Source organism: Lissotriton helveticus, chromosome 6 (assembly GCF_964261635.1).
Source record: "Lissotriton helveticus chromosome 6, aLisHel1.1, whole genome shotgun sequence".
Taxonomy (NCBI): domain Eukaryota; kingdom Metazoa; phylum Chordata; class Amphibia; order Caudata; family Salamandridae; genus Lissotriton; species Lissotriton helveticus.
In genome coordinates, this window is record NC_136067.1 from 449,094,032 (window position 1) to 449,108,856 (window position 14,825).

The following is a 14,825-nucleotide window of genomic DNA, read 5'->3' on the forward strand; positions in this document are numbered from 1 at the left end:
TAGAGGGCTCGCAAGGGAGGATGGGAATGAGATAGAGGGATATACACCACTCCCTATATCGGAATGGACACCTAGCAAAGGCGGAGAAACACCTCCAAACAACACTGTACAGAGTGTAGTGGGAAGGTTTGTGGTGCAGAAAACGCCAACCACAGAAAGGGTTGAGTCTGTGGGATTGCCAGACGCTCTTCAAGTGCCTGTTACCATAGGACCCATAGTTTCGATCTATAATTCTGAGAGAGATAGAGGGGAACAACAAAGGCAATTGGATAGGGAAAGGATTGAGATGGAAAGGAGGAATAATGTGACGAATGCATGGAAACAATTACCAGGTTCGGTAACGTGGAACACCCCATTAGACACAACTGTCGGTCCCAATTCAGAACAGGGAGGTCCGAGAGGACCAATGGATCTAAGGGGACCGCGGCCAAGATCTTTTTCAGAGTTAAGAGCTGATTTGAGGGAATGGGACGGGTCCATAGTATCTCCGAGTAACAGGACAAGAACGGAACCAGAGTGGGAAAGCAGGGGAAACGGGACAGTATCTCATTGTGGGGCCAGCGAGAGTAGTCAGAGCCGGGAAGGCCAAAGTCAAGAGAATAGAGGGGATGCATGTCCTACAAATCAGAGAGAACAGCCGGAACAAAATACTAAGATTGTAGAATGTGAGGAAATGTCCCGTCTCTGGGGGAACGGAGGAGATGAGGCGGTACGGGCTTTTCAGAATAGGTTTAGGTGCCTTCATCATACACTTGGGGAAGACGTTCAACATTGGAGAAAGGAGAACAGCGATAGGTCCCGCCACGCCTCGAATAATCAGGAATCACAGGGAAGTAGGGAAGAAAGAGGGAGTAATAGAACCTCTTACCCTCTATCCCGTGAAACTAGCCAGGATGGAGAGAGAGAGGCTGGGAGGCATGAAGGAGTGTTTCACCACCCACCCCGAGAAGATGGAAAGGCATGGGACTTAGAGAGATGGGAACAGGGGAGGACTCCCTATAATTCACCAATACCTAAACGTAGATCTCGGAGCTGGGATGGGAGAGATGCGGATGGAGGAGCTAAATTGAGTGTCTTGAAAGCTGAAATAAAGGCAAAAAGGCTTGATGTTACCAGTTTAAAATCAGATGTTGATGAGATAATAGATGGAACATTGCCTTTGGAAAGGATAGAATTGTATGAACAGGATGAGTTATTGTTCATGGCAAAGGATATTACTAGGAAAGCTAGAGCGTTTCATGAAAAATTGACTGATTTGGCAGACAAGTATGCCGTGGATTTGTCTAGGACAAGGGCATTGCAGAGCAACCACAGATTACAGTACGCAGACCAAGATCTAGATGAGAAGAGAACTACTGGATTAAAAACACACATAAGAGAGTTGGTAACAGGGATAAGAGTGTGGAGAGAACTGGATAAATGGGAAGAAAGGTGGTCGAAAAAGGGCACAGTTAGGCGAAGTACAAATGTGATGACCCCTGAGGGAAGGGTAATGCAGATGGAGGCATTCCCTTTGCGAGAAATATCAAATGGAAATTATGTACATGTGCCCTGGAGTAGAGGAGACTTAGCCGCATTTACCAACTCATTTCCGAAGTTGCGGGACAATCCAGTCGAATGGTATAAGCAGGTAGAGAGGTTCGTTAAAATCTCGAAAGTACTGTGGATAGATTTGAACACGTTGTTTGACATCGTGGTCCCATCTGATCTATGGACCCCTTGTAAGACTAGTGTTGAATGGCCAAATGCTGAACCATTGAGGGATGCTCGAACAAATGGACCATCTGAGATTGTCATGCGAAAGTATGAAAGGGTAATAGCATGGCTGAAAGATAAGGTACCACCACAGGATATAGATTGGGTAAAAATAGACCGAACAAGGCAGGAACCCAAGGAGACAGTTCACGAGTTTTATGAAAGATTGCTGAAAACATTCAAGCAATACAGTGGACTAGATGTAATGGATCCCAAAGATATAGGGCAGTTCGTGTCAAAGTTTGTCTTGGGGTTGAGACCTGATATTTGTTTGATGATACAGCAACATTTAATCTGTTGGCAGAACAAACCACTAGATGAGATTTTACGCTATGCGAGGTACTGCAGTGACGAGATAGATTCTAAAGCCAAGAATCTAAAGGAGAAATTGATGGTGGTGCAAATGCAGTCCGCTGGGAAGGGTGGCCAGCAGAAGCAGGGGATGGGACGAAAACCAAATGGTCAGAGCAAAGATAATGAAGAAGGGCAGAGACCTAGGATAGACTTTGCCACTTTAAAGAAAACGACAAAGTGTCATCTGTGTCATCAGGTGGGGCATTGGCGACGCGAGTGTCCCTTTAACCCTGAAAACGGAGAGCTAGAAGTAGAAGAGCAGGTCCAAGAAGACCCAGTGCAAAAAGTGACAGTCCCAAGCAGTAAGGTGGCCAAAGGGGGGACTTCGGCTCCACGGGCCCAATTCCCACAGCCACCGAAGATAGCAGCTGGAGGAAAGGTCTTTAAACAAATGCCTCTGTTTATCGAGGAAGAAAAATGTTATTACATTGATCCATTGACAGGACAACGGGTGAGCAGTGAAGAAGACTGTACCCTCGGGGCAGTTCTAGAAGTGGATCAGAGAGGGCCATTTGTTGAGGCAGAAGTGGCAGGGTGTCCCACTACGTTCTTAGTGGACACTGGGGCTACTCGTTCGACTCTGAGATCAGCGGTAGTTCCAGACTTGCCAATGTCAGGGGAAACAATTCAAGTGGTAGGAGTCGCAAATAAAAGAATGACTAGTCCCTTGACAGAACCAGTGTCTGTGAAAATTGGAAACCACATGAACGAACATCAGTTTGTGGTTTGTGACTCGAGTCCGGTATGTCTGTTAGGTAGGGATTTGTTATGCAAATTGAATTGCACCATATACTGCACCCCACAAGGAGTGGAGGTACAGACTACCGACGATGATGCTACCTTTAAGGTGGCCAATTCAAAATTCTGTGTAGAACTATATCCTACTCTGACTGTAGAAGATCTTCCACAAGACTTAAGAGATGCAGTGGCGTCAGAGGTGTGGGATTTCACAGGAGAAGATATAGGATTGATTAAAGGGGTAGAACCGGTAAAAATTCTGGTAAAACCAAATGTTGAGTTTCCAAGAACGCCTCAATACAAATTGTCCCAGGAAACGATTGCGGGAATAAAGCCTGTGATCGAGTCAATGATACAGCAGGGAATACTGAAGGAAATCGTGGGCAGTCCTTGTAACTCCCCGATTATGGGTTTGCAGAAACCTAGCGGGAAGTTTAGGATAGTTCAGGATTTACGAAAAATTAACAACATAGTCGTTTCATGTTGTCCCGTGGTACCGAATCCATCAGTAATATTGTTTCAAATACCATGTCAAGCAGAATGGTTCACAGTGATAGATCTTTGTCAGGCTTTCTTTTCAATCCCATTGGATGAAGAGAGCAGGTACCTTTTTGCGTTTAAAATGGAAGATCGCGTTTTAACATGGTGTCGAATCCCACAAGGATTCACAGACAGTCCATCCATCTTTAATCAGTTGTTGAAAAAGAATCTTGAGAATCTAGTACTGCCACAGAACTCGGTTCTGGTACAGTACATAGATGACCTACTTGTTGCGTCAGAAACAGAGGAAGCTTGTAAAGTAGATTCAATTGCCTTACTGAATCATTTAGCTGAAAATGGACATAAGGTATCTCCGAGCAAGTTACAGTATTGTCTGACAGAAGTACAGTATCTAGGGCACAGGTTAGAAAAAGGGAAACGTAAGGTGTCCCCAGAGAGGATTGAGGCGATAATGAAAATGAATGCGCCTACAACACAGAGAGAAGTTAGAATGTTCTTAGGAATGGTGGGTTACTGCCGACAGTGGATAGTTAACTTTTCACTGAAAGCAAAGCCCTTACAGAAACTGACGCACAAGGAGGTGAGTGATCCGGTACCATGGGATGAAGAATGTCTGGTGGCGTTTTTACAGCTGAGAGACGATTTATGTCGTGCTCCGGCTCTGGGAATGCCAGATTACGAAAAGTCATTTTCACTCTATTGCTGTGAGAGAGAGGGATGTGCTTTGTCAGTCTTGGCACAGACCCACGGTAATGCCCGTAGACCAGTTGCATACTTTTCGGCTACATTAGATCCAGTAGCCGCAGCGTTGCCCGGATGTCTCAAATCCGTTGCCGCAACGGGTGTCAGCATTGAAAGGAGCGAAAGTATTGTAATGGGACATCCAGTGGTGGTGTATGTACCGCATTCAGTTGAATTGTTAATGACCAGGACGAAGACGCAGCATCTGACCAATAGCAGGCTCACGCGTTATGAGCAAGTTATACTTGCCGCAGAAAACGTGACTCTCAGGAGATGCTCTGTCTTGAATCCTGCTACTTTGATGCCATTACCTACTGTAATAGAAGGCGAAGGATGTGAAGACCACGATTGCCTTGATGTGACTGAACTATGCACGAAACCCAGACCAGATATAGTGGATGAGCCATTGTCTGACCCCGATGAAATTTATTTTGTTGATGGCTCATGTTTAAGAGACGATACTGGTCGGTTGAGAGCAGCTTATGCTGTTTGTACCATTACTGGAGTTGTGGAAGCCGCTTGCCTGGAAGGAGTACATTCCGCACAGGTAGCAGAGATTATTGCCCTAACTCGTGCCTGCATAGCAGGAAATGGAAAGAGAGTCACCATCTACACGGACAGCCAATATGGTTTCGGTGTGGTTCATGATTTCGGGCAGTTGTGGTCTCAGAGGGGTTACATGACCTCCTCTGGTTCGCCCATTCGAAATGGAGAATTTGTGCGATTGCTGATAGAAGCATTACAAGGTCCTGTTGACATTGCAGTAGTGAAGTGTGTAGCTCATACTAAGAATACAGATTTTGTGTCACAAGGTAATAGATATGCTGATGAAGTCGCACGCTATTGTGCGGAACAAAGTTATTCTTTCTCAAAGGTGGAAATAGAAGGTGCAGAAGAAAAGACTGAATTAAGTATGATGTTAGAAACTGTAGACACTTGGGAGGATTTAAGGATAATGCAGGAGAACGCACCTGAAACAGAGAAAAAGGCATGGGAAATAGCAGGCTGTGTGCGAAGTGAAATGGATTTTTGGGTTTCAGCAGATGGGAGAGCTGTGTTACCTGAAGTATTAGCTAATCCCATGGCGAGAGAAATACATGGTCCAGTACATCTAGGAAGGGATGCTATGATGAGAGTTTTTAGGCAGACTTGGTATTGCCCGAAATTCAGAATAGCAGCAGAATCAGTATGTAAGCGATGTGTTACCTGCCAACAACTGAACGTAGGCAAACGAACACCAGTCACACTGAGTCACATTGGGAGGTCGGGGGGGCCTTTCAATAGAATGCAACTAGATTTCATTGAAATGCCAAGAGTCAATCGCCTTCGGTATGTGTTGGTGATTGTATGCGTATTTTCCAGATGGGTTGAAGCGTACCCTACACGTAGGTGCGATACACTCACAGTGGCTAAATTGTTGCTCAGGGAGTTGATACCGCGCTTCGGGGTGCCTGCCTCTTTGGAATCGGACAGAGGAAAACATTTTAACAGCGAAATAGTGAAGATGTTGTGCTCCACACTGAATATCGATCAAAAGCTGCATTGTAGTTATCGACCAGAAGCTTCAGGAATTGTGGAACAAGTGAATGGCACTTTGAAGAATAGATTGGCTAAAGTAGTGGCATCCACATCCTTGAGTTGGCCAGATGCTCTTCCATTGGTGCTCATGAGCATGCGCAGCACACCTGATAGGAGGACAGGTCTCTCTCCCCACGAGATCCTGATGGGGAGGGCCATGAGACTTCCTACAGTTCCAACTACTGCTCTATTGAATATTACAGATGATCTGATCTTGGATTATTGTAAAGGACTGTCTGACGCCATCCATTCTGTGTCCCTTCAGGTGCATGCGGCTGAAGTTCCAGCAGCGAGGAACCTGTGTCATGACCTGAACCCAGGGGACTGGGTCTTGGTTAAAAAGCACGTCCGGAAGAACTGCCTAGATGTTCGCTGGCGTGGGCCCTTTCAGGTAATCCTGATCACGAACACCGCGGTGAAGTGCGGGGGGCTGCCAAATTGGATCCATGCATCCCATACTAGAAGAGTTCCAGCACCTCTAGAAGGAACAGCTCCCATCCCAGACGAAAGCCCGGAAGTGGAAGAAGAGTCGCAAGAAGGGATAGAGGCGGCTGAGGGGGTGTCGGAAGAAGTTGGGAACGCATCGGATTCAGAAGAAGAGCGAAGGCAGGACGGCAGTGAGACAGAAGACGCAACTGAAGGAGAGAGCAGAAGTGAATACGACTCAGACTCAGATCCGTATCGGAGCGATCAAGAACCAAGTGGGAGGACAAGGAATAGGAGAATAAGGCTTGGAGCTGCCACTTGGCCAACAAGGAGAAGAAGGCTAAGTTTGAGGTCGGCCCAGGAAGAAACGCTTACTCCTATATCCGAAGACTCAGATCCAGAAGAAGATATCCAGGATCAAGCCGAGGAGGGTCTTAGAAGATCAAGTAGGGTGCGAGTGCCTAGCAGAAGATACTCTACTCCCGACTGGACCTACCTTGTTGCAGATGTCTGGGAGACACAGAACAGGGAGGATCAGGGAAGTGGAACTGATCAGAACTGACCCGATCATCACAGTGCAAATAAAGTTTCTACTGCCAGGAGCGGAGACCGAAAGGTTGCTGACACTCAACATCGTTCATCCTGCTCTCCTGAGTGGAATAAGAAAGTTGCTTTTAGAAACAGTTGAGTTTCCAGTTTTCTGTTCACGATATCCAATATTGGAGGGAACTCTTCTTCGTTTGGAAATGCTTGAGCGAGTAGTAGAAATGTTAGGAGCACTTATTGTTGTGGACTAATATCATATTGCGAATGGCTTTAAGGGGGTGCAGATCTGGAAAGGTGAAGAAAGTGATCTTGATTAGAACGAACCCCTTTGTAATTGTGGATATAGAACTGATAGTACCAGGATTGGAAATTGAAAAAACGCTAACTCTCAATTTCGTCCGTCCACTTGTCTTGAGCGAAATAAGGAGAATAATCCTAGAAAAGGTTGACTTTCCATGTTGTGGTACGAACTGTCCAGAACCTGAGGGAATGATACTTCGGATGGACGTTTATGAAGAAGTAGTGTCACTCCTTGAGTCATACATAACTTCAGACGAAAATAAGACTTTTGAAAAGAAATTGTAAATTGTTGCAAGATAACCTAGCGCCGAGTGGAAGGAGAAAAAAAATGGTAGGGGTTTCCTTTTAGCGGATGGAGAAGGGCTAGGGTTGTCTATATTACTGGACTTTGAATTGTTTTGCGGAAATAAATTGTCAAGCTTCCAAGTGTTCCAAGAAAGACATTGCAAGAGAGAAAGACTTTGTTTGAAAAGAAGAGGAAGTGAAGGCTGGAAGATAGTCGAAAACTACACTGTTTGAGAACATGGAGGCTGGCAACCCGAACCGCAGGGCAAAATGTATAGCTGTTACATTTTTAGGAGTAGTGGTTTCTCTTATAATTTTAGTGGTAACTGTTTCATTCCTAGCGGGACACGAAGGGGATGGAACCACAGTTAAGGAGGATAAGGGAGTGTCAACACCGAGAACTACCATTATTAAGGAGAAGGGAAACATCAATGAGAAAGACAAAGCGTTGTTAGATGCAGAAGTAAAAAGGTTACACATGGATGAGTCACAGGGGAATTACAAGTCAAATGCTTATGCTAAGTTGCTTTATGAATATGTTGATGCCATGGAGGTAAAGGATTGCTATGTCTGTATGCAATTACCAATTTCGGTGGAGGAGGGTATCAAATACCATCATCTCCCGTTGACATATGGGATAACGTGCAGTTTATTGTTAAGTATGTTTTATGGACGAGACGGATTTGAGTATTACTTCTCGAATTTCGACTCGACATTGCCAGAGGTTCCGAATTTCAAGCATTTGAACAAATGGGACTACTACAAAAGCGAAGACAGGTTACACAAATGGTTTATTCCATGGAGAACGTTAGATACTTCACATGCTCGAATCAACAATCTGACTTGTCAAATATCAGAAGTTGAGAAAAGGTTTATAGCTCAGGTAGATACTAGATACAGGAGGCAGAAGATATTGAAGGCATCAGGACAAGGGGAAACAGATTGGACAAAGGAGGAAAGGGCACAACAACGAAAAGGTAGTATTGGTCCAATTGCTTTGGATAAGGAGAAACGGGGGAAACTGTGCATTCACAGGAGTTACTCCTATTATGAAAACGTTTATGTAGGACAAGTAAATTGTGAACATGCCTTTCAATTGGAGTATTACTCTAAGAACTTCATGAAAGGGATGCAAGCAATACCAAATGTATATTTTGTATGTGGAAGATATGCCTATGTGAAGTTACCAGATAATTGGTACGGATCATGCTATCTGGCTGTTGTCTTCCCTAAAATATATCATGTTGAGAATTTAGACACGCCTAAGAAAGAAATATCAACTAGATGGAAGCGAGGGCTGGGTGCAGCAGAAGTAGTTGGAGATGTAATAGGTGCTGCATTCCCTTTCTTAGGATTGATAATGAATGACATTAAGATCAGGAGGTTAGCTACAGTCGTAGATAGACTGTCTGCCAGTACTGCAAGATCCTTGATGCTGATAGAGGGGGAGATGCAATCGATTAGGGCAATGGTTCTTCAGAACCGACTTGCTTTAGATGTTCTGTTAGCAAAAGAGGGAGGAGTCTGTAGGGCCTTGAAGGTACAGGAATGCTGTACTTACATTCCAGACAATTCAAAGCCTCTAGAGAAGTATATACAAAACATCACTGCCATACACTACGAAATCGAGGACCTGGCAAAGGTAAATGTGTGGGAAAAAGTAGGTCATGGAATGGGTAAAGTTGGAAGTTGGTTTGCCAACTTAGGAAAGGGTATCGTTTGGTACATATTGAAGCCCATCATCATAGTAATGATTTGTGTAATCACTTTGTGGGGATTGGTGCGTTTGTATCAATGGTATAGAGCAAATAGGTTACAGAGAGCTATGAAGAAACAGGAAGAAGAGTTGACAGCGATGCAGGACACTCAATATAAGAGTCTGAAAGCATTAGAGAGTATGAAAAGAAGTGGTACTGCCCTGTCTTCACTTTAAAGGTTCTACATTTTAGTGTCATGGTAATGATGACCCCTAAAGGTCATCAAAGGGGGGACTGAGAGAGCACAAGTTTGAAAAAAATGTATAAGTACGCCATATTTACAAGCACGTAGTTAGTTTAAACATGTTTTGCACACGAGTGTTTTATATTCAATAGCGAAATGTATAGAATGTTAAGTAGAGTAACCATAATTATAACGGTGTGAGATTAAATGTAGAAATGTTGGAGTATAGGTGAAAACCTCATGGTTCTCTCATGTTAAAAGAGTCATGTCCGAATTAAATGTAATTTTGGATTCCAGTATTTTGTGTAGGCCTTAGGGCAATTCACAGCAAACCTGAACGTGCTGCTAAAATAATGTGAGATAAAGTTGACATGGTTCTTTCAAAATGTACTATTGAACTTAGGGTTAAAAGTATATGCTTTATAGATGTGTTATTTTAGAAACGTATGCTAGTTAAGAATGTTTGCTGTTTAAATCAAGTTAACGTTTTAAGAGTGCAGGAACCTGCTGCATGTAAATCAAGTAGGCCAGAACAGATAATGTCATGTAGTTTAAATCGTCATGTGCTCGTTAGAGGAGAGGTCGTGAGGTGTCCAGTATGGAGCTCTGAAAGTGTTTTATGGCCTAAGATATGGTGAAGTCTGGAATTTGAGGCCCACTGCAGGACGAGCTGTATGCAGGTGCGAGGGTCCTAATCAGCTCGAATGAAAGGGACTTTGTTCAGTGGCGCCTTGCGCAGGCCTGTAGGAGTTTCCAGGAATTTCAGGGGGTATCAGCGCACGGAAGAAGGAGCCTGGGAACCAAGGTCAACTATAACGAGGGTCTTCAAGAGTACCATCATGGAGTTTTACCGCGCAAAGATGTACCACGTGAGGGGCGTCCCAAGGGGCGTTTCTATTGGAAATGTGATTTGGTATTAGGGAAAGTGACCCGGGAGGAGGGCAGAGCAGATGATTTTGGGAGCCTAAGGAAGCGGATGGGTAGGCAGATAGGCTGATCAGGAGAGACCCATTATCAGAGAAGAGACAAAGAGAAGTGCGTGATCTTCTTAGGAAATCACCACGGCTGACACCTAGAGGGTAAAGATCTTGTTAAGTAGGGATGTCATTTAGTGTAGTGTAGGGACAGACTAAACTTAATTTTTCTTTTCTGTAATGACTTTGAGGTTGCAACTTGTATCCATTTTAGCAACCCTGATGGTTTTCGAGCTTGTACTTATTATTCTGTTTTTCAGACTCAGATTATTCAAAAAGTTCATGTTCATAGTGATACCGATTTATCTTCTTAATCTCATTTTGAGAAGTTTGTATCTTCAGTTATCTTTGACTTTATATTAAATCTTTAAAACTTAATTTTGGTCAGTGGTCATTTAGAGTGGTGTAAGTTCTTAAATTGATTGTTTACTGCGAGATTACCTTTTACTCAAGACAGGTACCAACGATTCAGTCGACAGGAAATGGGATTTGGTAAGATAATTAGTAACCAGTAATCCCGCGTTAGCACATGCATCAAGATATGCGTTTGCGACTCATTAATTGCGATTTTTAAAGAATCACAATTAAGGACTCGCAAAAGACTATGCATGTAGGAATCAATATAAAAATTGTGATTCCTAAGCATTCCTTAATTGTGACTCGCAAATTGTGAGTCGCAATTAAGAAATGGCTTCCCATTCTTTCCTATGGGTCTGCAGGCCCATGGAAATGAAAGGGAAATTGCATGCGCAATTGCGCATGAGATTTCAAGGGTGCAAGAGTGTCAAAAGGACACCCTGTTGCACCCCTGAAATTGTGATGTGCACCCATGTTGCGCACACACATGCCCCAAGGGCATGTGTGTGCGTAACCTGACACTTTGAAGAATGCACTTTCAATACCATCAGGTTGAAATAATCAGTATTTAGCGGACCATAATAGCAAAATCGCTATTTTAAATGCAATCTTTGCATTGCATTTAGGCATCGCAATTTGGGATTCCTTAAATGCAATCGTAAATTGCGATTTTTGCATTTGGGATGCTGCATCCCAAATACAAAAATTGCGGTCACAAAGGGGCAGATTCTGCGAATCTGCCCCTTTGTGAGCGCAATTTCAAATGATTCATGTGCCCCTATGTCTGCTAAACTCATGCATCTTCTGCGTCCCAGCAAAGCTTCAGTGCCCTCTGTTGAAGGTAAAGAAACATCTGCCTGCCTGGCTTAGCTCTCTAAGCATGATAGACTGTTCTCTGCCATGGCAGTGAAGTCCATCCCTCCACTGACCTGGCGGTGCAGACTTTAACTAAAGCCCCAATTGAGTAGAAGTATTGCATGAGAAACAATATATAAAGAAATAAAATCAATATAATATTTAAATCAATGACGGCCTTTGTTTGTTAAAGTTGCTGTCCTCAGACATGCTCTTGCTCACCCCGAACCCTCCGAAAAACATCTGCCTTGGAGCTCCGGTAGCTCTAACACGTTTTGCTAATGAAAGTTATAAAAATGCCTTGCAGGAACTGCGTTAGTTTTACGTTCGGCTGAAGGTGTAAGCGAGATGAATGAATCACCTGACGAAGGAACCTAAACATGTCAAATATCCTGGGTGCCATGGTAGCCAGGCACCGATGTAAACACTGACGAGCATATGGTCCCGCTCAGCGAGGGCAGAAGTCCGGCCTTGAATGAGACAGCGCCTACTGCGCGAGCAGCCTTGGGCTACATGCACTCAGTTCAAATGTTTATTTATTCTTCTTAATGAAAGGGGGTAAAAGGCAGGCCGAGGCTGTCCTCTATATTGTACACTTACTTAAGTAATTAATGCACCTTCATACATCATATATTTGTGTAATGCTGCACACCTGGGCTTTTTCTTAACCTCCAGTCTTGTGACATTCGCTACAATGGAGCAAAACAATGTTTAAACATTGAATTTATAATACAAAACTGCTGTCAAGTAACGATAACAAGTGAGGAGGCCTGTTCATTTTAAATGTTACTAGTAATAAGTATGGCATAACACAGACGTTTCTTAAGCCTAAGTGTGTGCTAGTGATAAATTAATGTAGGAAAACAATAAGGTAACGATTTCCAAAGGCACTCGTTATACGCATTGTAACTTTTCTACGCTATTTTTTCAGCATCGACCACTCGAGCACAAACCTCTCTAAAAAGACAAAACAGCTCCCAGTTATAAAGCACATGGTACCTGGATATTCGGACAGAGCCTTCACTTGCCCCTCTGTTTTTTGTGGCACTGTTCAATTCCTCATCCTTCCCAGGCTGGACAGTGCTAATACCATTCTGAATGGTTCTCTGGCTTGACTGCTCCATTGTGTAGCTATTTCATATTTCAAGCAGGGACATTCGACCATAACACGCTTGTTCTTTATTCCTGCACTGGTAAACCAGTCCTAAATATCTGTCAGACTCTGTTGTATGACTTTCAATGTTCAGCCATCTGTCTGCCCTGTATGCTGCCGCTGGCTGGTGGTGCCAGGGTGACGAAGCGTAAGGGCAATCGGTGTCTTGATGTTCTCCAATTCAAGATCTTTGCCCAGGAAGAGGCATAGCTATCAGTGGTGCAGCTGGTGCAGTAGCACTGGGGTCCATAGATAAGCTAGGGGCCCAGCCAGGGCATAAGTCCTAAAAAACAAAAGGGAGCAGACTTGCAGCGTGTGATATCACAAAGCATGACAGCGTAAGTGGCATCACAGGAAGAGACATCTCAGCCCATGACTTCACCAGAAGTGCCATCAGATCTTAAGACCTCACACATATGTTTATCAGGTTTATCATGAGTACATTTGAGCGCATAATAATATTCAACAAATTCGATTTTGCGTCGGAGTTGTGCCGAAAAAGTGACGCAACCCCAACGCAAAATCTCAGCCTTAACTTATACATTTATTTTTTAAATCTCTGCCACAAAGAAATTCACAATGATCAGAAACGTTGCAGTAAATGTGTTGTGCTTAATTGATTGCAACATCTGCATAAAAAAAAATCTTGGCGTTAAGGTACCTGCGGCAAAGATCTTTGTGTGCCCTGTAAATCTCAGGGAATAATATTGGTAAAATAACTATGGAGGTTAATGCACTTGCTGGAGAGATCTGTGTTTTGTCTAGTCCCAGTTTTAAATCAAAGTGGCATAGAGGGTCAATATGTCTCCTGCAAAGCACATCATGTGACACTAAGATAACAGAGTTTTATTTTATGTAGATGAGTATGTGGGTTACTGCTTTTACCACAGAGATCCTTTTGTTACTCGCAGGTCATAAACTGTAATCCTTCAAATACAGCACAGCGAGCTATTTAGGATCTATGACTCCTACACCTTGTAACCCTCACTGTCTTATGTATCACCTCATGTACATTGACTTCCACACATATTATTTATTTTCAATGTATAATGTGTATGTGTGATTTAAAGCACTCTGACACCCTAGATTTTGATGACTAGCGCTATAAAAGAAATTGTGGTATTTAAATATTTATTTGTGTAAATACTGAGACGGACCAACACATCTGACATTCCTACAGTGCATGCCTATGTCTTATATACAGGGCCTGAGCAAAGTCAAAAGCATGCCTCTCTTAAGTACATGTGAACTAATGACGTAATAAGTTCTGAGCCCTTGTTTCCCCTCCACTGCATTTGCAGCTAGATGTGAGGTTCCAGATAGCTCCCAGCCAGGATACTTGAACAAAAGAAGGCCTGATGGCCCCTGATTTTCTGCCTTTTTTTGGGCCTGGCTGGAAATTAAGATAACAAAGCCCCCATGCTCCCTGCACCTTGCTGCTCGGAGCGCAGGCAGACAACGTGCAGGCACTGCTGAATGTGTCCACCGTACCAGTTCATCATATTTCTGTGGGGCCCAACTTCTTGGCAGAGGAGATGGTGCCCACCCTGTGACAAGAGTAGGTAGACGCTGTCTACACACATGTGCCCTCGACTTGTGCCCTGGGCGCAGCCTTTTCTGTACAGGCTGGAGTTAGAGCAGGTGCTTTCAATTATTTAAACATAGCGCCTGCCGGGGCTTGGCACTGTGTTTAGTCTAGGGGAGGGTGGTGAGGACTGGAGGGATTAGAGAGCATAGGGTAGACGGTAAAGCAGAAATGAGCTGGATCGAGAAAAGGGAACGATGAAATAAAGGAGAGGAGATGTGACAGAAGGGCAGGTAATAAGACTGACCAAAAGGGCATAGGGAAGAGGAAAGGCAGAATTAAGGATGTCAGTGAAAGAGCAGGAGCAAGGAGATGGAAGATACTGAAAGAATAAAAGACCAGCTCTAGCTATGCGAGGCAGAGAGGGAGGAGATTGAAAGAACAAGTATGTGAGGAGGAAATTAAAAGAGAGAAGGTTAGGGCAGTGTAGAGAGGATACAAAACAATTGGGGAAAGAGTAATGTAAATAGAAAGAGAGGTTTTATGAGGAGCAAGGAAAGGAAAAAGAAATGGGAGGAAAGAGATAAGGAAACTTAATGAACAGGAGAAAAAAGACGAATGGAAAGGGAGGAACGAGGATGGAAGGAGAGAGTTGATAAGAGGGGGTGGAGATAGGGAAGAAACTGGAAAGACAGGTAGAATGAGGGACATGGCGGCCTGTGGCTGCTATTAGTGCAACACGTACAGTGCAAGAGCTGTGATGTGCCCACTGCACCCCATTCTGGCCTTCTTTTAT